Source organism: Trichechus manatus, unplaced genomic scaffold (genome assembly GCF_000243295.1).
Source record: "Trichechus manatus latirostris isolate Lorelei unplaced genomic scaffold, TriManLat1.0 scaffold00049, whole genome shotgun sequence".
Classification (NCBI taxonomy): Eukaryota; Metazoa; Chordata; class Mammalia; order Sirenia; family Trichechidae; genus Trichechus; species Trichechus manatus.
Window position 1 is genome coordinate 9856315 of NW_004443985.1, and position 24849 is coordinate 9881163.

A 24849-nucleotide genomic window follows, 5' to 3' on the forward strand; every position below is an offset into this window, starting at 1 on the left:
TTTTTTTCCTGTATCATCTTCCTGAATTCTTCCAATTTTTTGTCTGTATTTTCCATGAATTTGTCTATTTTTTTCTCATGTTTGTCAGCTTTTTGCCTCAGTTCTTGGAAAATTCCGAGTATTAGAGATTTGAATTCCCTATCAGGTACTTGTAGTGCATTTTCTTCCACAGGAGAGTCATGTGGTGTTTTAATTTGGATGCCTACTGGAACCATCCTGTCCTGTTTTTGTAAATGTTTTGATGTTGTTTGCTGTTTTCGGGGTATTCAGTAGTTATTTCTCTCGTTTATTGATTGTAGGTTTGTTTGTTTTGTCCTTTTTAAAAAAAAAAAAAATTTGACTATGTCTGAGCAGGCAGACTGCGTGCTATTTGTTGTTTGCTCGTCTGTGCGCTCAATACTTTTCACCTCCTTCTCCAGCTGGCAGGTTCAGTCACTCAGATATGGTACAGCAAAGCAGGTCTAGCTGAAGAGGAGCCACTGGGATGGGTTGTTTGTGGCACTCACTACAGCCACCAGGGCGGGTTGGTAATCAGTGCTGGGCAGGTTCCAGTAGGCCGTGCCTGTACTGCTTGGTGGTGTGATGTCAAGCGCATGGTGCAGGTAGGCAGGATTCAGCGGGGAGATGGTTATGTGTGGAGGTAAGCGGCTGTTTTGTCTCCTGCTGGATGCTCCGTGAGGCTGCTTTCTCGTACCCCCGTTTGCTGGTCTCCGATAGGAGTCCAAGATGGTGGATCCGCACTGCGTTAGCTGGTAGGGGACCTCTGCATGAATCTCTCCTCGCTCTCTGTTCTCTGTCAGTATTCTCACTCCATTTGGTGCTTGACTGAGTTCTTTATCTCTTCATTTGATGTTTTAGGGTTTCAGGATTGTTGTAGTCTCTGTTTGGCTTAGTTTTTCGGATCTGTGCTGTGGAGGGATGGTGTCGTGCTTCTGCCTAGAGCGCCGTTTTGCCGGAACTCCCCAAGTCCTTTTTTAAATCACAAAATTGTGTACAACTGATTTTATTATTACAATCTTTTTGCTGTCTCAAGATGAATTATCCTGAACCATGTTGACAAAACATCCAGAAATATCTTTAAAAGGTGAAACAACTCTAAAGCAAGCATGTGACTATAGATATTTAAAAACACATTGAGAGGGAACTTCATATAGACTGAAGGCAATAATACTATTAACTTACAAAAAGCATCATTTTATAGTATTGAAAATGCTTCAAGGTTATTTTATTTCATCTGGCCTTTTATAACAACCCTATGAGGTAGAGATGGAGAGATTTATCATCCCCATTGTAATGATGAGAAAACTGGTTCTGACATCTTAAGAAGTTCACCAAGGTTACCTGGCTAGTAAGTGAATTCACTGACATCATAAATGATACTTTTTTACTCTTAATCTAGTCCTCTTTCTCCTATACTATACTGACTCTGGAGATTACTTACAAATACTGCTCTTCGATGGATCTCACCTGTAGAAAGGAAAATCAATGGGAGACAAAGCAGCAATTGTTTCTTAATGGAAGAGTCTATTCTAAATGCTGTAGCAATTTAAAAATGAGTAATAACAAAAATTAAATCCTTTCTCTCACCCTGAAAATGGAAGCAACCAGCGCCTCCCGTGTTAACAAGCTGCCCCAAAGGCATCAGATATTTTTGAATGAGTTTAACACTAATTTTCACAAAGATACTCTCACTTTTCTGGTGATTTTATCAGCATGTTAGGGGCATGGCTATAGGAAGTAGAGCACCTCTTGATGAGACTTGGAAGAAGCCTGCTGTTTTGGTCATATTTGCTTCAGTATCCTACATGTGTCAGTTTTGTCAAATCTGTGTTGTTATTTAAAAAAATAAGGTCTCTGTCAGCTCTGACTGTCACAATAGGACTTCAGCATTCCCTGGTCACAAAGGCCACTGTCTTTGACTAGGTAAAGAGACATGCACAGCCTTGTGGTTCACGAGTGGAATTCTCACCTTCCATGGGGGAGGCTCCCGTTCAATTCCCTGCCAATGCTTCTCAAATGCAGCCACCACCCATTTGGCAGTGGAAATTTGTGTACTGGTAAGGAGCTGAACCTTTCAGTAGAGCTTCCAGGCTATGACAGTCTAGAAGGAAAGATCCTGTAATCTACTTCTGAAAAATCAGCCAGTGAAAACCCTAGAGAACACAATGGTTTGATCGTACTTGGGGACCGCATGAGTCAGATGCAACTCAATGGCGACCGACAACAAGAGCAACTTCAAGATTGGAGCTCCAGAAGCACACACCCAAGGTTCAAAGCCAAAGGGAGAAGTGAAGAAGGATGCCAAGGAGTCAGCTTTCAACCCTAAATGGTGTCCTATATAGGTGACCTCTGTCATCTTTGCTAAGTGGTAAAAGGGGTTCTCCATGAAAAGAAAGCTAGTGATTTCCCTTCCCCGGATTCTGTGTAAAGAAGCCTGGTTGCACAATGGTTAAGCACTCAGCTACTAAAAGAAAGGTTGGCAGTTTGAACCTATCCAGCAGCTCCACAGGAAAAAAAGACTTGGCAATCTGCTAAAGATTACAGCCTAGAAAACCCTACGGGGGCAGTTCTACTCTGTCACATTGGGTTGCTATGAGTTGAAAATCAACTCTACGGTACCCGACAATAACAACAACAAGTTCTGTGTGCTGCTGATGGAGTTAGCGGAAGGTGATACCAGTTGTCCCTCCCAAGGTACCAAAAAGAACAATTTCCCTAATAAAAATTTTTTTAAGAAGGAAGCATTTAATTATGATCGATTTAATATAAGTTCCATCTTGGCAACTGGAGCTTATATCCTCAAGTTCAACTGGTGAGTTTAATTCTGGTGAAAAAAAACTCCAAAGAGGGCTGAATGTGAAATGACACTCAGAGCTCCTGACCACCAGCCATTGTGCTGCTCTTTAAGGCTGAGGCCAGCTTTTATTTCTAGATTGATTGAGCAGCCTCAAGTCAAGATGTGCAGTGAATGATTACGTACACCTCTTGAGTCTTTATGACTGAATCTGTATTACCTGTGGTCCTGGAACAGGTGGCCAAATTGGATTCCTGGCTTTCCTTGACTGCTCCCTCCACATGCACCTCATGAACTCGAGCTCAGTATCACCAGTTATCAGCCCTGACGTGATGGTCTCTCCTGTGAGAAAATGCTAAATTAACATTTTACAATATTGAGATTTCTCTATAGTTTTATTGTAATAGATTATAATATCACAAATATGTGTGGTTTTGCACTCAGGATCCTGGTAGCCGAAAATGAGAACAGGAAACAAAACCATAGAGAGCTACTCAATATTGTAAAGAAATCACACCACATTTTCTCAGAGTCTAAGTCACCACCCTGAAGGGTCTCTCTCTCATTGTCTATTTCATAGGTGGCTGCTGCTGTGAACTCTGAGACAGAAAGGTCTCACCTGATTTGTTGATCCATGATCTTCCTTTGAACAACTATGGAATTATGGAAATGGCATAAACATAGTCGTATGTTTACTATAAACCAAAACCAACCCCGTTGCCGCTGAGTCGATTCCAACTCATAGCAACCCTATAGAACAGAGTAGAACTGCCCCATAGGGTTTCCAAGGAATGGCTGGTGGATTCAAACTGCTGACCTTTTGGTTAGCAGCCGAGCTTTTAACCACTGCGCCACCAAGGCTCCTTTTAACTTCCATTACATAAGAATAAAATTTTAAATACGTTTAATATATCAGAGAGTGAAAAGCCACTGTGTGATATACAAAACGTTGCTGCTGTGTTACTGTTTTGCTTGAATCTACTTTTATTTCAAAATTGTCCAGAATCGATTTCACAGGGAACTGGCTCTGTCAAGTCATGCGCATTTCACATGCTATAGAGGAAGCAGTCACTTCTATACTAGCACTTAAAAAAATTTTTTTTTTTAGATGTGCATTAAAATTCTGTTAGCTTAAGTGAAGGAGGCATATTCCAGATTTATTTAATCCTAGCCTTTCCAAAAAGTCTGAACAGACTGCAAAACATTTGGTAGCCTGGGATCCTTAACAACAGCTTGGAGAAAATGGGTATGTGATGCTGGGATGTGCGTGCGTGCGTGTATGTCTGAGCTTATTACTCAATGAAAACAGGTTTATCAGTGCAAGGTGAGGTAAGGGAGGAAGTTAAACTGGTGCTACTATTTTGCTTCCATTTCTTAAGCTGCCAGTTAACATTCTGACCTTGGTAGAGAAAAAGCAGGGGAGCCCTAGAGGTGCAGTGGTTAAGAGCTTGAGTGCTAACCAAAAGGTCAGCAGTACAAATCCACCAGCCGCTCCTTGGAAACCCTATGGGGCAGTTCTACCCTGTCCTACAGGGTCACTATGAGTCGGAATCGACTCGACGGCAACAGGTTCGGTTTTTTGGTTTGAGAGAAGCAGCAAAAAGAAGGTGAAGCAGACGGTTGAAGGTACACAAATTAAATAAACCACTTTGCCATTTAAGAGGCTTCCATATCATGTATTAAGAGTAATTTTCTTAAAACTCATCAGTGGGAAAGAAATAAGTCCTATTCTTCATATGACTCAACAGAATTAAATGATTTCAGCAGGACTGCAGGGTGAGTGGTACAGCTATTAAGCAAAAGATTGGTGGTTCAAATTCACTCAAAAGAAAGGCCTGGCAATTCTTGCTGTTGTTGTTAGTTGCTGATTCCAACTCATGGAAGCCTCATGTATGCAGAGTAGAACTGTTCCACAGGGTTTTTATGGCTGTGGCTTTTCAGAAGCAGATCGCTAGGCCTGTCTTCCGAGGCATCTCTTGGAGGGTTCAAACCACCAAGCTTTCAGTTAGTAGTCCAGCACTTAGCCATTTATGTCACCCAGAGACTCCAATCTAGTTCCTAAAAATCAGCCATTGAAAATGCTGTAGAGTACAGTTCTATTCTGACACATGTGGTGTTGCCACGAGTCAGAATCAACTCAACGGCAACTGGTTTGGTGTTTGGTTGCCTAGAAGGTCAATGAGAGAGGAATGGACATACCCTTTCAGTTTTCCCGTCATTCATGTATTTTCTACAGACAGGAGAACTATAGCTTGGTAGAATAACACTTATGGTTACAAAGCTAATCCAAGTCAAAGTCACTTATTGATTTACAGATCTTGACTCAGGATACTTCATTAAATGGATCATCCACTTATTTTTGACCATTCATTCATTCACTCGTTCAACATTTCTTTAATCTTCTAGTGTAAGCCAGCCACTGAGTTAAACTCTGAGGACACCAGACACCAACATGATGGATCATGTTCCCTGCCTGCCTTATAGAGTCTAGTGGATAGTTTACCACTAAATTTCAATAATAAAGTGCTACTTGTCATTAGCTAACACACTAGGGCAGTCAAGAATATAGATATCCGCCCCCTAGAGTCTCACAAAACCATAACTTGAACTTCCATTTTCCTTAAACTGGTAATCAGAAGTCTAAATTATTTCCAAATGGTGTTTCGGTTACATAAAGAACATGAAAATTAATGCTTGAAACAGAAAAACCTATGGGACATGTTAAGCCTTAAAACAACCACAAATTATAGTTTGGGCTGTCTATATAACTACGGGTAGTCCCTGACTTACAACATATTCGAGTTAGGAGGAACCCGACTTACGACCCTCTATTTTTGTTTTTGTACATCTTATCCTTAGTAATATGCACTACATACAGTGTTGCTGAGTGTAACTTGCTGATGTTACCACTCTCAGATGTTCACTCACAGATGTTCAAGGTTCAATTTTTTGATTTACTGTTCAAAACACTGCCTTATCGCAGGCTACGGGCTGGCCTACAATGAAGTCGGTGTTGGTGTCAAGAGTCATAACAGAAATTTGGGCAATGTTCAACTCTAAGGACATATGACAGTTGAACTGCACACGTGACTGACAACCATTAGGACTCCAACTTCATTATTATGACACGGACGCCAACTTCTTTGTAGACCAGGCCTATCCAAAACCCAAAAACCCATTGCCATTGAGTCAATTCTGACTCACAGCGACCCTACAGGATACAGTAGAACTGCCCCATATGGTTTCCCAGGAGCAGGTGGTGGGTTCAAACTGGTAAGCTTTTGGTTGGCAGCCAGCGTCTCACAGCATTGGAAGCATCAGTTGTTAATGTGAAGCCGAGCTGTTTAGGTTTCTCACACTGTAACATCTGCACTGCTTATACCCCCAACAGTATGTTTAGCAAAACAAGGCATGCCACTGCAAGTTCTAATCCAAAAAAGAAGGTAAGAAAGGCTCTGGACATGGATATAAAGATGAAGATCATCAAGGCCTATGATAATGGAAAGAAAGTTGGCCGAATAGCACGCGGGGAAGGACTGTCTCATTCTACCGTTTTCAGAGTTATTAAGGGTAAGAACAGGATCTTGGAGGCAGTTAAAGGAGCGATTGGCATAAAATTGATGAATTTAATAAAGAAGAGGCAAGGGCCAATCCATGAGATGGAGAAGCTATTGATGATTTGGATAGAAGACCAAATCCAGAAGAGGATTCCTAAGAGTTTACTGACGATTCAAACAAAAGCAAGCAGCCTTTTTGAAAACCTGAATGGACAGCAAAGAGAAGAATACTGCAAGTACTTCAATGCCAGCAAGGGCTGGTTTCATCACTTCAAATGTCGATTAGGCTCACATAACATGGGTGTAACTGGAGAAGCATGAAGTGCCTATGCTGAAGCTGCTGAAAATTCTCAAGGATGAGCTGAACAAAACAGTAAGATGTTATTGCGAATTACATGAAGAAAAAAAGAAAGGGACCATACAGACAATTCTCACTAATTTTCTGACCAGAAACAGCATCCCTATTCCAAGGGATAATCCAGATGATCCAGAATCTTCCACAAGTAGAGTTATTACTGCAACTGACAAAATGCCAATGTCATCCAGCTCTTCATTGTTGGAGTAAATGTTTATGATTTGTGTATTTTTTTAATGTATGCATGTATTAAAATATATCTGTAAGTTTCTTCATAATGTTTTCAACTCCTAAAGACAAATTAAGATCGGATTTATTAAAATACTGGTAATAAAAGGCAATAACAATTAAAAACAACAAAAAAATGAGGTATTCTTCTTTAAGTCAGAACTGACTTACAATGGAATTATGGGAACGGAACCCCATCATAAGTAAGAAAACTACCTGTATTTATATATTTCCATTTCAGCAAAAAGTGATTTTGTTCATAAACCTCAGAAAACTTTGGGTAGGAATAATCTGTGAACAGATAGTGACATTATCTAGTTCTTAACATTTTTCAGCAAATTTCCTGACTGACAAATGGAGGTAAAAATAGTAATAACCTCAGAGGGTTACCATGAGAATGCAAAGATACAATAAACCGAAAATTTACTAAAGCACCTGGTACATATGTATTTCTATAATTATTACTATGACATAAAGAAACTGAGGACATTGCAAGAGGATAGCTACTAAGTATAAGTCATTTGCATAAAAGAACAAGTATTTCTGATTTTAATTTGCCCCATTATATTCCTCACAGGTGTAAACTTATTACCTATTATATTGAATTATGTGGAGGTGGGCATGTTAAATTGATGATGAGATCCTTAAAATGTTGCCATTGTATCATCAGAAGAATCTAGAAATATATCACAGAGGGGGGAACAGAACACTGTTCCTATCATTTATGAACTAAAAAGATTAATGATTTATTACTGGGCTCATTAATCAAAATCATGTGGCTTTTTTTTTTTTAAGGAGCAATTCTACCATTCAAGTCAATTAGCCCACCAAAATTATTACACCAAAGAAACTGCAATGTTATTCAGACTTCCTTGGGAGTATTTAGGGTATAAAATAAATGCTATTATTCAGAAGATACCAAATTGCTAAGCTTCTTAAATTCATACAACTGGGAACCTGCGGTACATTAAAATGCTGAAACTCATTAAGAGCCTTTCTCCCCCTCAGCTTCAGTGTCACTGGCATTCCCAGTATGTGTTGTTAGGTGCCATCGAGTCAGTTCCAACTCATCGCAACTCTATATACAACAGAACAAAACACTGTCCAGTCCTGCGCCATCTTCACAATCGCTGCTATGTTTGAGCCCATGGTTGCAGCCACTGTGTCAATCCATTTCATTGAGGGTCCTCCTCTTTTTCACTCACTGTCTACTTTACCAATCATGATGTCCTTCTCCAGGGACTGGTCCCTCCAAATAACATGTCCGAAGTAAGCAAGACAAAGTCTCGTCATCTTCACTTCTAAGGAACATTCTGGCTGTACTTCTTCCAACACAGATTTGTTCATTCTTCTTGCAGTCTATGGTATATTCGATACCCTTCACCAACACCATAATTCAAATACGTCAATTCTTCAGTCTTCTTTATTCATTGTCCAGCTTTTGCACACATATGAGGCAACTGAAAACACCATGGCTTGGGTCAGGTGCACCTTAGTCCTCAAGGTGACATCTTTTTAACACTTTAAAGAGGAGTTTTGCAGCAGATTTGCCCAATGCAATGCATCGTTTGATTTATTGACCGCTGCTTCCATGGGCGTTGATTGTGGATCCAAGTAAAATGAAATCCTTGACAACTTCAATATTTTCTCCATTTATCATGATGTTGCTTACTGGTCCAGTTGTGAGGATTTTTGTTTTCTTTATGTTAATGTGTAATTCATACTAAAGTCTGTGGTCTTTGATCTTCATTAGTAAGTGCTTCAAGTCCTCTTCACTTTCAGCAAGCAAGGTTGTGTTATCTGCATATCGCAGATTGTTAATGAGTCTTCCTCAAATTCTGATGCTGTGTTCTTCATATAGTCCAGATTCTTGGATTAATTACTCAGCATACAGATTGAATAAACATGGTTAAAGGATACAATTCTGACAAACACCTTTTCTAATTTTAAACCATGTATTATTCCCTTGTTCTGTTCTAATGACTGCCTCTTGATCTGTGTATGTACAGATTCCACACAAGCACAATTAAGTGTTCTGGAATTCCCATTCTTGGCAATGTTTTCCATAATTTGTTATGATCCACAAGTCGAATGCCTTTGTAGAGTCAATGAAACACAGGTAAACATCTTTCTGGTATTCTCTCCTTTCAGCCAAGATCCATCTGACATTAGCAATGATATCCCTTGTTTCACATTCTCTTATGAATCTGACTTGAATTTCTGGCAGTTCCCTGTCGATGTACTGCTGCAAATGCTTTTGAATGATCTTCAGTATAATTTTACTTGCATGTGATATTAATAATATTGTTCTATAATTTCTGCATTCCATTGGATCATCTATAGGGTTTTCAAGTCTATGACCTTTCGGAAGCAGACTGCCAGGCCTGTCTTCTGAGGTGTCCCTGGCTGGGTTTGAACTATCAACATTTGGTCTGCTCGTCAAGCACTTAACCAAGAGGGAGAAAAGAGTAAGTAGTTTATACTGGTCATTAATCCTTATCTTGTTAGAGATCTATTTAAAACATTTGAGCATCAAAATACAAAATGATAGTAATGATTATATCCCAGAAAATAAAACAAGAGTCCATACTGATATAAATAAATGAGGGAGAAGACAAAGATATTCCTTGAAGCAGAATGCAAACTAATAAATGTAGAAGAAATGTTGGAATCAGAAAATATCTGCTTGGCTATCAGGACAGTAATAATTTATTCAGGCAAGAATGATCATATGATGACAAAACCAGTGGGGGAAAGTTTGATGAACACTAAGGAATCTGCATAATTTCAATAAACCTCTCCAAAAGATATTTATTACTTTTGAAGGAAAAAACAATAACTTTTCAGTGGAGATATTTCTGCAACTTTTTTTAAAGTCTGAAATTATTTTAAAGTAAAAGTTAAAACGAAAGCATAACTAAAAGAAACCAGCTATTAGTTCTGGTAGTTAAAATTCACACACACACACGCACACACAAAACACCCCCAGAAAACAATTTTACTCATCATAAGTAGTTCACTTTACAAAAGAAACATAAGATAGCATATGCAGTATACATTCTTTGTCTTGCCTTCAAACTGCATGCCCTAAAGTCAGAAAGAACAAAAAATATGAAAGTCAGCATCCACCTCCACTAATATACCTTGATTATCATACACAACATCTTGAACAGTGTCTATTCTTCTGTTTATTTGTACACTACCATTTCATAGTCTCCACTAAAGGCTGTAGGTAACATTTCTCTCCAACTGATTACACAGAAAATGAAGATGGAGACTCATACTGGGTTTCAGATATCTATACACAATGGTGCATAAAGGAAAGCCAAGTATATTCATTTTGAATGTAGACTAAACTATCCCCACACCACTGTCAGATTTTTTCCTGATGTTGTTAGCTGTCATCGAGTCAGCCCCTATCTCATGGTGACCATGCACAATGGAAAGGAACACTGCCCAGTCCTATACCACCCCCATGATGGATCATGGATTGGACTATTGTGACCCATAGGGTTTTCACTGGCTGATTTTTGGAAGTAGATCGTCAGACCTATCATCCTAGTCCCTCTTAGTCTAGAAGCTCTGCAAAAACCTGTTTAGCATCATAGCATCATGCAAGCTTCCACTGAAGGTTGTGCATGATATGCACTGGCCTGGAATGAGTCTGGGCCTTCTGCACTTAAGGAAAGAAGTTTACCACTGAACCATCATCAATGTCTTCCTTATAGTGTAGCCTACGTATGGATTCTCAGGATCATTTTCTCATTAGTATACAAGAAGGCAGCTGATGCTTTTGTGAATTTGCTACCTGTGGTGTTTATATAACTTTACCTAAAGTGATTTGGTCTTTGTCCTTGATTCCAGAAAGATTACTCTAAACCCTTAGAAATGAGATGCCTTTGTTTATCTATAGGCCACACCTGAGAGTTTACACTAATGAGGTGACTCAGGTAGGCACTGACCAGGCCAGAAAGACTACCTCATAACATCAGCTGATTTCAGAGGAGGTGGGCTGATTCAATCAATCATGCCTACACAACGAGTCCCCAGTAAAAGCTCTGGACATGAAAGCTCCATGGGCTTCCTGGTTGGTGAAAGACACTGATGCACGTGGAAGCATAGCGTATCATTTTTTGGGACATGGAAGGTCCATGCTGGGAACTCTTCCAGATCTTGACTTATGTGTCTCTCCAACTATATTCTTTTTGCTATAATAAAATTATAATCATAAGTATAGTGCTTTCCTAAGATCTGTGAGTCATTCTAGAAAATCATCAAACGCAAGGGAGTAGTGGGAGCCAGCAAGTAAGATGTGAGGGGGCTGGAGCCCCTAAGGTTATAGCTAGTACTATGAGGAATAGAAAGAACATCTAAATTTGTCAGCTGGTTAGAAGTGAGGGGGACCCTGGAGACTCCCAAACTTATGGCTGGCATCCTGAAGGGGTAGTGTGAAAACTCCAAATTTGTAGCCAGTAAGTGAGAAATGAGGGTGATGGGGGGACTTCCAAGTTTGTGGTTGGCATCCGTGGTCTTGGGCAGACTTGGCAATTTGGATGACTGTGCCCTATAACTTGTGAGGTCTGACATAACTGGGTGGTTATGGACAGAACAAGAAATGCTGCATGCTGGTGTTAGAACAAAAGTGGAAAAGAACTGAAATGAATCGATCCTTACCATTTGGTGTGAGAAGAGGAATTTGACTGATTTTTTTTTTCCCTCAATCATGACCCCATATTCAGCATGCAATAAGGCATTTTTCCTATATGTGAGTAATATATAGAGCAGTTATTCTGAAATGGGGGCAATGTTGGCCCCCAAGAGACAGTTGGCATTATCTGGGGATGGATTCCATTGTCACTCACACCTAAGGTTAGCTGACTGCTACTGGCCATCCAGTGAGTAGGGACCAGGGATGGCTGGGCCCCATGACAAAGAATGAGGCTCAAAGTGTCAATTTTTCTGAGATTAATATACTCTAAGATACTCTGGTATGGAGCCCTTTAAGGAGGAAAATATATATGTATATATCTATATCTATCTATCTATATCTATATATCTATATACACATCTGTCTATATGTGTGTGTGTGTGTGTGTGTGTGTGTGTATGAAGCCCTAGTGGCACAGTGGTTAAGAGCTCAGCTGCTAACCAAAAGGCTGGCAGTTCAAATCCACCAGCCACTCCCGCTCCTTGGAAACCCTATGGGGCAGTTCTCTCTGTCCTATAGGGTCACTATGAGTCGGAATTGACTTGACGGCAACTGCTTATACATATATACACATACACGTTATATATCTATATATCATTATATATCATATAATTCATACATTATTATTTATTATATAGTATACATAAAAACACATAATAGCCTCCCTAGTGTAGATTTGGCTATTTTTATTAAAGAGCCTTAAATATATACAAACATAATGAAGTACAAGTGCCTCTGTGTACAGCTCTAATGTAACTATTAAACCAAACACACTTAAAATTGCATAAAAGCAAACCTGAATAACCAACACAATTAGAATTAAAAGCATTGATTTAATATTATAAAGGATGCCATTTGCCAAATCTAAACTGCCGCTTGCAATGTGAATGTGTCGACTGCTACAACACTGAATGTTTGAGACCCGTGGACTGTGTTCTCTGTACCATGTGGCATTCTGATTCTTTCACCACTTTCTTCTATCTCAATTGCTGTGAAACCTTCATGTAAGTGTAGCTTGCCAGGCTTTCATTCGGCGCAAAAGCATCACTGCTTATTAAGTTTATCTCTTGCTTTCCTCATTAGCCCCAGACAATGACAACAGGTATCCTTGGCATCATGTGATTATAGACACAAATGCAGATATAAGCAGTGACATCAACTGGTCATCCAGATGATCTCAAATATGCTTTCATAATTTTTTTAAAGATTATCATGGAATGGAAAGCCCCAAATTAAACATTCTCATGGGGAACTCACAATGCTTAAAACTTATTTCCACAGATCTCAGAGTGAAAGATGCCAATACAATGAAATCCCACGAGAAACTTCCATGGCTGATTTAGTTTCAAATCCATATACATAAGGAGCTCTAGTGGCACAATAGTTAAGTACTCGGCTGCTAACCGAAAAGTCTGCTGTTCAGAAGACCTGGTGATCTGCTCCTGTAAAGATTCCAAAAAACCAAACCTGTTGCTGCCAAGTTGATTCCAACTCACAGTGACCCTATAGGACAGAGCAGAGCTGCCCCATAGGGTTTCCAAGGAGCCCTGGTGGCACAGTGGCTAAGAGCTCGGCTGCTAGCCAAAAGGTCGGCAGTTCAAATCCACCAGCTGCCCGAGTCGGAATCGACACGATGACACACAACGTAAGCTACATATTAGACCAAACTGGTGAATTCACCCGCTCAGGTGTTTGTTTCTTCATCCTTGAAAAGAGGGATTGTTATGGATTGAACTGTGTCCCCCAGAAATACGTGTTGGAATTCTAATCCCTGTGGGTATACTCCCGGTTGGGAACAGATTTTTATGTCAATGAAGCCATATCAATGTAGGGTGTATCCTAAAACCTACTCCCTTCTGAGTTATATGAAGAGCAGATTAGACACAGGAGCAAGTACAAGACTGGAGGAGACAGATGCCACATCAAGATCACCAAGGAAACAAGGAAAGTCCGGGCTACAGAAGCTGAAAGGGACAAGGATCTTCCCCAAAGCTGACAGAGGGAGCCTTCCCCTAGAGCTGGCACCCTGAATTCACACTTCCAGCTTTCTGAACTGTGAGAAAATAAATGTCTGCTCCTTAAAGCCACCCACTTGTGGCATTTCTGTTACAGCAGCACTGGCCATCTAAGGTAGGGATAATGATAACACAGAGTTGCTGCGAAGATTAAATGGGCATTTTACAGATGTTAATATCTTTCTTTTCTTCTTGTATTAATCTACTACACACATTCATTGGGTACCTGTCTAACTTTTCTTCTCAAGTAAATGAGAAACAAAATACAATTAAGGACTTGCGAGAATAAGGCATCAATTTCAGAAGCTTACATTAAAGGTAGCGCTAAATCAAAATATATCTGTTTACAGGTAATGGTTTTAACTTACTAGATAATCTGTATAAATGCTACCTGCCTTAGCATACAGCAAATTGGAAATCATGGGGGACAGAGAGAAAGGACAGAAATCAGGGCTTCTTTTTAGTTTTTTCTAATTTGATTTTCTCATGAATCTTTTTTTTTTTTTTTAGTGCCAGATTAAGACTTATAATGGCTGTATATATGATACAGTTTACAAAAGAAAGTATTGATGAATTTCAGATGAGCTAAAAAGAAAACTACTATAAAATCCATAGAATCAAAACACTTTCCAGCCAGGTGGGAAGGGCAGGCTTCTTAGGCGGTAACTAGCTCCCTGGGCACAAGGTAAAGAAAAACAGCCACTGGGGCTGGGCAGAGAGATCTAGGAGGCAGTGGCATGACATGGCACTGGAGAGGTAAGCAGGGACCAGATCACATGGCCTTTCTTGTAGGCCATGCTGGGCCTACATGCTCGGAATTGGTATTATATTCTTAATTGCATTGGGAAGGTATTGAAGAGTTAATTGGGGAAAGACATATCTGATTTCTTAAAAGAAAAGTAAATAAATTTGGCCTTTCTAGTGGTGATGACTTTCTCACGCAAACACGCCTCTTGCGAAGGATCGTCTTCAGCCCTCTCCAGAAGAAGAGAAGAAGAAACATAAGAGAAGTGCCTGATGGAGATAGAGCCCTAATTCCTACTTCATGGATGTGAAAATCCCAGGTGCCATAAAATCACCATGGTCATAGCCATGTACAAACAGTAGTTTTGTGTGTTGGCTGCCTCATGGTCCTCTGCCAGCCTACAGGAGGAAAAGCAAGGTTTCTAGAAGGATGCTCCTTCAGACAGAAGCAACACTGAAAGTACCCTGAATGAAGATGTGTGGGAAACCGTCCCAATGATCGTATTTTGGATAAAGAAAAAATAAACATGGGGCTAAAAGAAGGGGGAGGGTTCCCATTATCTGGAAAGCTGTTGTGGGAGATGAGAGGAGGATCATGGATATAACAGTAGAGATGATATTATATGGAAAAGTGGATAGACAAAAGACCTGTTTTGCAGGTAGATTATGATGGGTAGGACGTGAGGGATTTGAAAAATGAAGGTTCAGAGATGATCTCAGGGTTTTCACATTTGCATCTTCTCCCACACAGTTACTATTTATTGTGATCAAAGACATGGAGGACCAGATTTGAGCGGGAAGTCAAGAATTCTCTTTTGGATCCATTAAGTCTGAAATACCTATTTGACATCTAGGTTTGTGATCTAACTCATCTAGTTTCAATTAATAAGAGTAGTAAAGATGGTGTAAACACTGAGGGATCCTGGAATATCCTAAATCCAGGTTTATATGCTAGCCTGGCCCAGTACATGTATAGAACTAAAGAGGCAGGAGGCATATTCTCTTTGTAAGCAGAGGAATGAACACAATGGATCATAAAATACTAAGTTGGAACCAACTTGAATGAAAATCGTGTCCAAAATATTCTCAGAGAATGGGAAAGACTTGTCCACAGTCCCAAGCAAGTTTGTATCTGGAATCTAAATACTCCTGGATCTCAGTTCAATATAGCTATCTTTATGAAAACGTTCCAGGCTTGTATAAAGACTGCTTCCACAATGTATAAGTTTCCTTCTGGTTATTTGGTTTTAGAGTCTCACCCAAGACCTACTAAGTCAGATCTGTATTTTTGCAAGATCTGTGGGTGATTCAAATGCACGTAAGTGTTTGAGAAGCAATGCTTTAAAGGAAGGTAAATCACACTTGGTTTTAAGGAGGTTTATTTAACATACCTGTATGTACTTTCACACAGTAAAATGAGGACAAAAATTGGTATTGTACGCCCTCAAATGATTAGCTCGCTCAGTCTAGCATTCAGTGAGGAATGCTGCCATTAAAACCAAAAAGCACCAGTTATCTAAGGCACGACGATTATTCTCTATTCATCTGGAGAAACATAGGAAGAAGGGGAGTCAGGAATAGGAAGAGGATATGGAATTTGTAGCTAATTGCCTCCATGAACAACTGCCTCCTTTTCCAGGAGACCAGAAGAACTGGATGGTGCCTGGATACCATTACATTTTAATCAAAGATTCTATACAAGAATCCTGATCAAAAGGGGTAAAAATGTAGAACAAAAGTTCAAATTGTCATGGAATCCAGACTTTATGGTGACATGGAGGCTGGATGAACCCCAAAACTATTGCCCTGAGATAATCCTTAAACCTTAAACTAAAAATATTCCTTGAAGTCTTCTTAAAACCAAACAATAAACCAAAATCAAACCCCTTGCGTCAAGTCGATTCTGACTCATAGTGACCCTATAGGACAGAGTAGAACCGCCCCATAGGGTTTCCAAGGAGCGGCTGGTAGATTCAAACTGTCGATCTTTTGGTTAGCACCCTTATCTCTTAACCACTGTGCCACCAGGGCTCCAAAACCAAACCACAGTTTAGCTTAACTAGTAAAGTATTTCTGCCTTAAGCATTACGCTTTTTTAAGATCTATCTATATATGATCAAATTGAAAACAGCAACTCAAAAGATTAGATAGAAACCTTATGGGGCAGTGAGTTCATGTTAATGGAGGAGGAACAACTCAGAAAAGGAGGGAGAGAATGTTTGCACAACTCGAAGAATGTAATCAATGTCACTAATTGAACATGTAGAAACTGTAGACCTGGAGTATGTTTTCCTGTGTCTATTCTCAACAACAACAAAAATTATATATACGTGTGTGTGTATATATATATATATATACATAGCTATATGGAGATCTACATGGTTCCTCATAGAGTCCCCAGCAGGAATGAGCCTCTATTGCCCACAGCCCAAAACTGCTTATTAGATCATCTTTTAAAAGGCTTTTTGACCATTCCTATCTCACTTTTCCCACTCCTTCACTTTTATTTTCCAGGATCACCTTCCAAATAAACTATGTGTATTCAAATCCTTATCTCAGAGTCTGCTTTGGGGGAACCAAAACTAATGCTACTTTTAAAGTGTATATAATACCCGTGGAGCCCTGGTGGTGCATAAAAAACTTGTTGCCTTTGAGTTGATTCCGACTCATGACAACCCCATGTGTTACCGAGTAGAACTGCTCCATAGGGTTTTCCTGGCTGTAATCTTGACAGAAGCAGATTGCCAATGCTTTCTCCCACGGTGCCTCTGGATGGGTTTGCACTGCCAACCTTTATGTCAGTAGCTGATTATAAACTTCTTGTGATACCCAGGAACTTGCATACGATGCAGACATGTGATATATGTAAATATATAGACTGGAATGCATGTATGTGCAAGGAGACAGATGGGAAAGTTTATATACCAAATTATTAGTGTGTGTCTCTGGGGGCACATTTACAGGGGACTTTTACTTCAGACATTTCTGCATTTATTACTACTGTTTTACAATGCCTGTTATATTTATCAATTCAAAAAGTGGGGATTAAAAACATCAGGAAAAGAGATAGTTTAATGTCTATATTAAGATAGGTAAGCAAATGGCAGCACAAATAAAACTTCATACTAAGAACTGTTATTTACGAGTCTCTTTTCTGGCTTCCATTTTCCATGATAATCTATTGAATAATGACAATAAACTCCAAAGCACTGCCATCGAGTCGACTCCAACTCATAGTGACCCTATCGGACAGAGGAGAACTGCCCCACAGGGTTTCCAAGGCTGTAATCTCTATGGAAGCAGACTGCCACATCTTTTTCCCAGGGAGCAGCTGGTGGGTTCGAACAACTGACCTTTCAGTGAGCAGCAGAGCACTTAAGCACTGTGGCCACCAGGGCTCCTCGTAATGCCAACAGGCCTCTTCAAAAACGGGTGGCCCCTTCATGATCCTTTGAGTATATTCCCTGAGAAATATAAAGCGCCTTCAAGCAAAACCCAAAGTCAAGGATCCAGAAAGCCACAGGGTATAATAAAGAGCTCTAAATAGGTATTATTAACTTGTGATGTGGTTCAATCAATTTTCTCCTCCTCCTCCTCTCCATTTTGAAGTCTGCACTGGGATCACTTTCAAACTGAGACTAAAGTTTCCACTCGTGAGTTGAGCCAGAGAATTACAAGCATTATATGTCCCACTCTTCTGGCCGATCTTAATGAATCAAAGGCCTTGTTACTACTGTACGGGCGGAAGAACTATGCTAAATTTTACTGAAATGTTAAAAGATAACAAAGAAATAATTCAATAGTTCTGATTTAAATGGTACCAACCCATACTGGGTCGCTACGAGTCGGAATCAACTCAACGGCAACAGGTTTGGGTTTTGGTTTTAATCCGTATAGGGAGCCCCTGGATGGTGCAATTGGTTAATGCACTTGGCTGTTAACTGAAAGGTTGGAGGTTTGAGTTCAGCCAGATATGCCTCGAAAGAAAGGCCTGGTGATCTACTTATAAAAGATCAGTCATGGAAAACCTTACGGAGCACAGTTTTACTCTGACACACCTGGGGTCGCCATGGATCAGAATCAATTCAAAAGCAACTGGTATTGGTAGTCCATATAGATATGAAAGATAATCCAGAACGCATGGCTTTGTCATAATTTTTACTTTAATTTTGATAACTTATAATTAAAATTTTAGCAATATTTGGGGTGGGGAAGGGGAGAAAAGAGAAAGAGGAGGAGACGGGAGGATTTAGTTATTACGGAAAATGAACACATAAGTTTGATACAATTTACAACAGAGGAGAAGATTTTTGACTAGAAGAGAAAGTGTGTGGCCAAAACAAAACAAAAACTGCGATAATATCAAAAGAACGGCCCAGATAATAAGCAACAAGTAACAATAATAATGATGACTATCTGTTAGTAAGTACCTACTGTGTTGGAGCCCTGGTGGCACAGTAGTTAAGAGCTCAGCTGCCAACCAAAATATCAGCAGTTCGAATCCACTAGCCGTTCCTCAGAAACCCTATGGGGCAGTTCTACTCTGTCCTATAGGCTTGCTATGAGTTGGAATTCACTCAATAGCACACAACAAACTTTGTTGAACTTAATCCCTGGGTGGTGCAAAACAGTTAGGTGATTAGCTGCTAACCAAAAGGTTGGAGGTTCGAGTCCACCCCAAGGCACCTGGGAAGAAAGTCCTAGCAATCTACTTCCGAAAAATCAGCCACTGAAAACCCTGTTGAGCGCAGTTTTACTCTGATGCACATGGAATTGCCATGAGTTGGAATTAACCTGAGGGCAACAGGTTTATGTGTTGAGCACTGTGCCTTGCGTCATCTCAAACGCTTATATCTAGTCTTTAAAAGTATGTATTTTTGTCATCACTGTTTTGTAGATGAGAAAACAGAAGCTCCAAGCGGATAAAGAATCTGGGTAAAACCACACAGCTACCAGAGTCACGGTTCAAACCTAGGCTTGGTGACCACAGAGTCTAAGCTCTTAAAAGATACCATATTACATGTTGGTAAAACATTCTAATAACATAACGTGTGCCACTCTAAAATTATACCTTGAAATCAAATGCTGTTGCTGAAATAAAAAGAAAAAAGTGCATTTCCTGTAACGATCATAACTTCTTGACTTACTCTCCCAGCCATAAAGGTGATTTACCAAGAGAGAAACAAATTAGAATGGACTGACTTGACACTTATTAGTCAAGCTTCAGCAAACTCAGAATCCTTCAGGAGACGTGAGACAGAAATTAATTTTACAAAGGAAAGTGTAGGTACTTTTTGGCCAGCCACCATCAGAGTACTTTAAAGCAAAATGGGAAACAACTAAATATCTTACCTGACGGTTAAGCTGAATTTACTCTACCTCCATATAACAGGGAAACTTAACAGTTATTAAAAATAATTCTTATAGAAAGTTTAAATAAAAGGAAAATGCTAACATTATAAAATTATGTGGAAAAAGCAGAAAAAAAATCATGTTGGTACATCATAACTGTGCATAGAAAAGAACTAGAAAAACATATCGAATTGTTAGTAATGGTTTTCTATGGGTGGTAGTGGCTATTGTGTGCCATGGACTTGACTGTGACTCCTAGTGACCCTACATTACAGAGTAGAACTGCCCCATAGGGTTTCCTAGGCTGTAATCTTTACAGGAGCGGATCGCCAGGTCTTTCTCCTACGGAGCCACCGGTCGGTTTGACCTGCCAACTTTCCAGTTAGCAGCCAAGCACTTAACCACTGTGCCACCAGGGCTCCTTCTATGGGTGGTAGCATCAAGAACACATTCTCTTTTTCATTCTTTCTTACCTGTGGGTTCAAAATTTTTAACATAGAGAGAATAAAACTTGTAGCATTAGTAACTTCATAAACTTAACTTCAGAGCTAACTCCTCTTCTTTTAGAAAGCCGTGTAAGAATGCTTTATCTTTCAACAATGCTATGCTAAAATATTCTGGTCCAGGTATAACTTGACTCCATAGCTATGTGACTGCATCTGGAGGGTGCATCTCTATAAGTGGAGTTACTAGATGAAAGGGGATGCAAATTTAATGTGTTTTAGGTATTGCCAAACTTTTGTACCAATTTACACTTCTACCGACAGTATATAAGGGTTCCATTTTCCTCAAACAGCTACTACAGTTGTGTGATCCATCCTTTTAATCTTTGCCAATCTATTTGCTGAAAGGTGTGAATTTAGGTGTCACTTATGCTTTCTGGTTTCAGAGTCATCAAAATTAAAACCTCATGTTTGAAGACAGTTTGTCTTTATTTCCTAGGAATAATAAGGCAGAACAACAACAACAAAAGCATCAGAGTAATCAGACGAGTTTGGGATTTCTGGAGGCCAAGGAAGCAAACAGTGGAGGTTTGTGCACAAACACGGGCAGTCATTTGATGCACTCAACTGCACAATCCCTTCACTGAACACCCACAAAGCCCAAGCAGGAAGGATACACTGAGAGAAATGCATTGCCACTAGGGAACTGAGTCTGGGCTCATGGTTTGACCTCTGACTTTGAGACCAGTTTTTCACTTCTCCGGGCCTCAGATACAAGGTTTATGCAATGGTAAAAACAGCGATTCATGAGCAACGAGGATTATGTCATTGCACATTGAACACGTTGCACGCTGAACACGCTGGGGGGTCCTCCAAGGGAAAATGCTGTCCACACAAAAACTTAAAAACCTATTACCACTGGGTCACTTCCAACTCGTGGAAACCCCAAGTGTGTCACAGCAGAACTGTGTGCCGCCATGGGGTTTTCAATGGCTGGATCCTACAAAAGTAGAGGGCTAGGGTTTTCCTTTGTGGTGCTACTGGGTAGATTTGAACCTCCAACCTTTCGGTTAGCAGCCCAGTGCAAACCATTTGCACCACCCAGGAACACCCAATTTACTATTAAAATGTATGCTTAGTCATTTGGGTGATTCTAGGGAAGAAACAGACAGCAGAGGGACTTATAACTTCAGGAAGATCTGCTGGGCTTAAACCATAGATAGAATCTTTGAAGAAGTACTGGAAGGTAGAGTTGTAAAAAAAGACACAGTGTGGTAAACAGAGAAAAGAGCACAGGATTCAAGTTACAAAAAACCGTTTTACTAACTTGACCACTTAGCCTCTCTGAATCTCACTTTCTCAGACACACACACACACATGCCCTGTACCAATATCCGAGGGATACCAGGAGAATCAGGGGAGGACGTTTTTGAAATGCCCGACACAGTGTTTGGTGCCCCTGTGTTTCAAGAGGCTCATTAAAGAAGTAAATCTTGCTTGACTGGTGTACATTATTTTACAATTTACAAAGGAAAAGGAAATCACCTTCCGGAAAGTATTCCTAAAACCAAAGTTTCAAACACAACCGTGAATTGGGCAGGGGTGGGGTGAGGGCAGAGGGATGGAATTATCTTCAAGAATTTGCTGTTCTTATTTTTTTAGTAAGAATAAAACAATCATCTACTATCTCTGAGTGATGAAACTACACACGATTTCCTTGTGCTCGGTAGCATGGAAACACACAGCACACACCTAAATAATCAGGCTTCGGCCCAGGAAGAAAGATTTGCCTCAAGGCCTGTAATGGCTGTTATATTCATCACAGGCCAAGTTTCAGAAAGAGACCATTCAACGTTGCCTCCGTTTCTTCAGAGCTAGTATGTGAGTATGTGTGCCCACCCACCTACGTGTCTAAAATTACTTTTTACAACCTAATTCTACCTTACATGTTAAATGGAAAGAAATTAAAGTAACTTATTACATCTGCTCCTTTGGGGTCACATGGGGTCACCAAGAGTCAGAATCTACTGGATGGCAACCGACGACAACAACTTTGTGTTTCTATTAAGAAGAGAGCTGTGAAAAAATGAATATTCACTCTCACGTACTTCTTGTCTTTTCTACCCTACATTTGATCCCTAGGAGCTTATCTTATCCAGTCTCATGTCTTTAAATTCCATCTATACATCATACCTCTTGCCCTGTCCTTTCCCTTTACTGCTAGACTCATAGACCTAACTGCCTACTCAATATTTCCATTTCTTGGATGCTTCATAGACACTAGCCATCATCCCAACTGGCTCCTTCCCTAATCTTCCCCATCTTATAAATGGCAACTTTAAATCTTCCACAAAACTTGGGGTCATTCTTGACTCCTCTCCTTTTATATTCTGAATTCAGTCTGTCACTAAATTTTGTTAGTTCCACTTTCAAAATCATCTAGAATTCAACCACGTCTTCATATCTCTGCCGCTGCTCACTGGTCCAGGCTACCGACATCTCTGACCTGGATTATCACAATAGTCTCCGAACTGTTCTTCCTGCTTTGACCCTTGCCCATCTACAGCCCTTTCTCAGATTGAGTCATCATTTCACACAATAAATGTCACTCTCCTGCTCAACACCTACAATGGCTTCCCTTCTCATTTATAATAAAAGCAAACATCCATAAAATGGCCTACGAGACCCTACCCTGCCCGGCTCTCTCTTTTCTCTCTGACTTTATCATCTATTAGTTTCCCTTCGCTCACTCTGTGCTAGCAGTTAGTCCCATCTTGCTGTTCTTCAAACAGCATGTGCCTGCTTCAGGGCTTCTGCATTTGAGCACTTCTCTCTGCTTAGAATCATCTTTCCCCAGAAAACCGCATGGCACTCACTCTCCCTCCCCTCCATTAGATCTTTGGACAAGTGTGTCTGTTATGGATCGAGTTGTATCCCCCAAAAATCTGTGTTGCAAATCCTACTACCATATTTTTACACAAATAATGTGCCCTATCTGCGTTTGTTTGCTGTCTGTGTCCTCCCTGCCACAAGGCACCCTCACAAGCGCTGCCATGCCAATCCTCTTCCACATGTTGCTGCAAAAAAAAAAAATTAGCACAGCATGCTTATGAAAACCTCGTGGGAGGAGGGCGTAGCCAGCAAACAAATGCAGAAGGTGTGCGTAATTTGCGTAAAAATACAGTATACCAGTGGTTATAATCCCATTTGGGAATATAGATTTATTTGTTATGTTAATGAGGCAGTATTAGCATATTATGTGTCTTCAACCAATTTCTTCTGAGATATAAAAGAGCAGATAAAGCAAGCAGCAAAAGAAGCAGAGAAGGGGGTTAGATAGATGCCATGCCACATGGAGATCTCCAAGGAACCAAGAAACAGAGGCTGAAAAGAGACAAGGACCTTCCCCCAGAGCCAACACAGCCAGAACAGCTTCCTCTAGAGCTGGCACCCTGAATTTGGACTTCCAACCCCCTGAACTGTGAGAAAATAAATTGTCTGTTAAAACCTCTCACTTGTAGTATTGATGTTATTGCAGCACTGGCTAACTAGAGAGTCTCCTTCTTAGAGAGGTCTTCTTTTACCACTTTATTTAAATTTACATACACACAGGTATACTTACCACACTCCCCTTACGTGCCTTATCTTTCTTCAGAGTAATATGGCACAATATGACTTACTATACAAGGACGTTTGCTTGTTTTGTTCATTGATGTGGCGCCAGTTCCTAGAAGAGACCCTGGCACATGGTAGGAGCTCAATAAATATTTGTTGAGAGAAAGAAGAGAGTTTTAAACAAAATTTGGGAGCATCAGCTGGTTCCACTGCTCTCAGGACAGTGTACAAGCTTAGAGGAAGCAGAGATACTATGTATATGAATGCATTAAGGCAGAAAGCATTTTTGCACTCAAGTTTGTGACTAGTGTAGCTTAAAGAAAATGTGAAGTGGAGATGAGACAGCACCCCCACAGTGCTGTATTCTTTACCTGGCTTCCTCCCCTACAGTGTTGTATTAAAAAATCGTTTCCATTGCTGGGCTCTCTCCCCCACAGCTTTGCATTTGAATCCTGCTTTTGCTTGGAGGTTATATGTAAACCCCATTGAGCCTGTGTAGTATGATTAAAAATGTTGCTGACGTAACTTGTATAAACTCCCTACTTGTAAATCCCTTTAATAGTAACTTGCCTGCCCGCCCTTGGGGAGCAGTCTTGGCAGCAGCAGCTCTGACTGACTCCATTTCCTTGTACAACGAAATAAAGGTGACTTTCCTCAATCTCTTGTTTATTAGCCAATATGAGTCATGCCGAGTAAGAACCTGAGGTTTCCACCCATTAACAGAGAGGCAGGAACTAGAGAATGTTAGGCCAAAAAGGTACAAGTACAAAGATGATATTTCTTTGCTTATGCTATAGAAAGGGCCAGTGTAGTTTGTATAGAGGAGCTAGCATAGGATGTGGCCAGTCAGGTATGGGCATACTCCTAGAACCAGGAAACAAACTAATTTCCTCTAGGCAGAAGGCTGCCGTAGGCTTCTGTGAATGGATTGAATTGTGTCCCCCAAAAATGTGTGTCAACTTGGCTAGGCCATGATTCCTGGTATTGTGTGATTGTCCACCATTTTGTCATCTGATATGATTATCCTATGTGTTGTAA

At 40.2% G+C, this 24849-nt stretch overlaps 1 protein-coding gene and 1 pseudogene across 4 annotated transcripts in view; one reads left to right on the forward strand and one right to left on the reverse strand.

The window, feature by feature from the left end:
• Positions 1–24849, reverse strand: part of RBMS3 (RNA binding motif single stranded interacting protein 3) — an 827213-nt gene that overhangs the window by 337530 nt on the left and 464834 nt on the right. The gene's annotated exons all lie outside the window — the stretch shown is intronic.
• On the forward strand, positions 14595–14859 carry LOC105756320 (40S ribosomal protein S27-like; annotated as a pseudogene).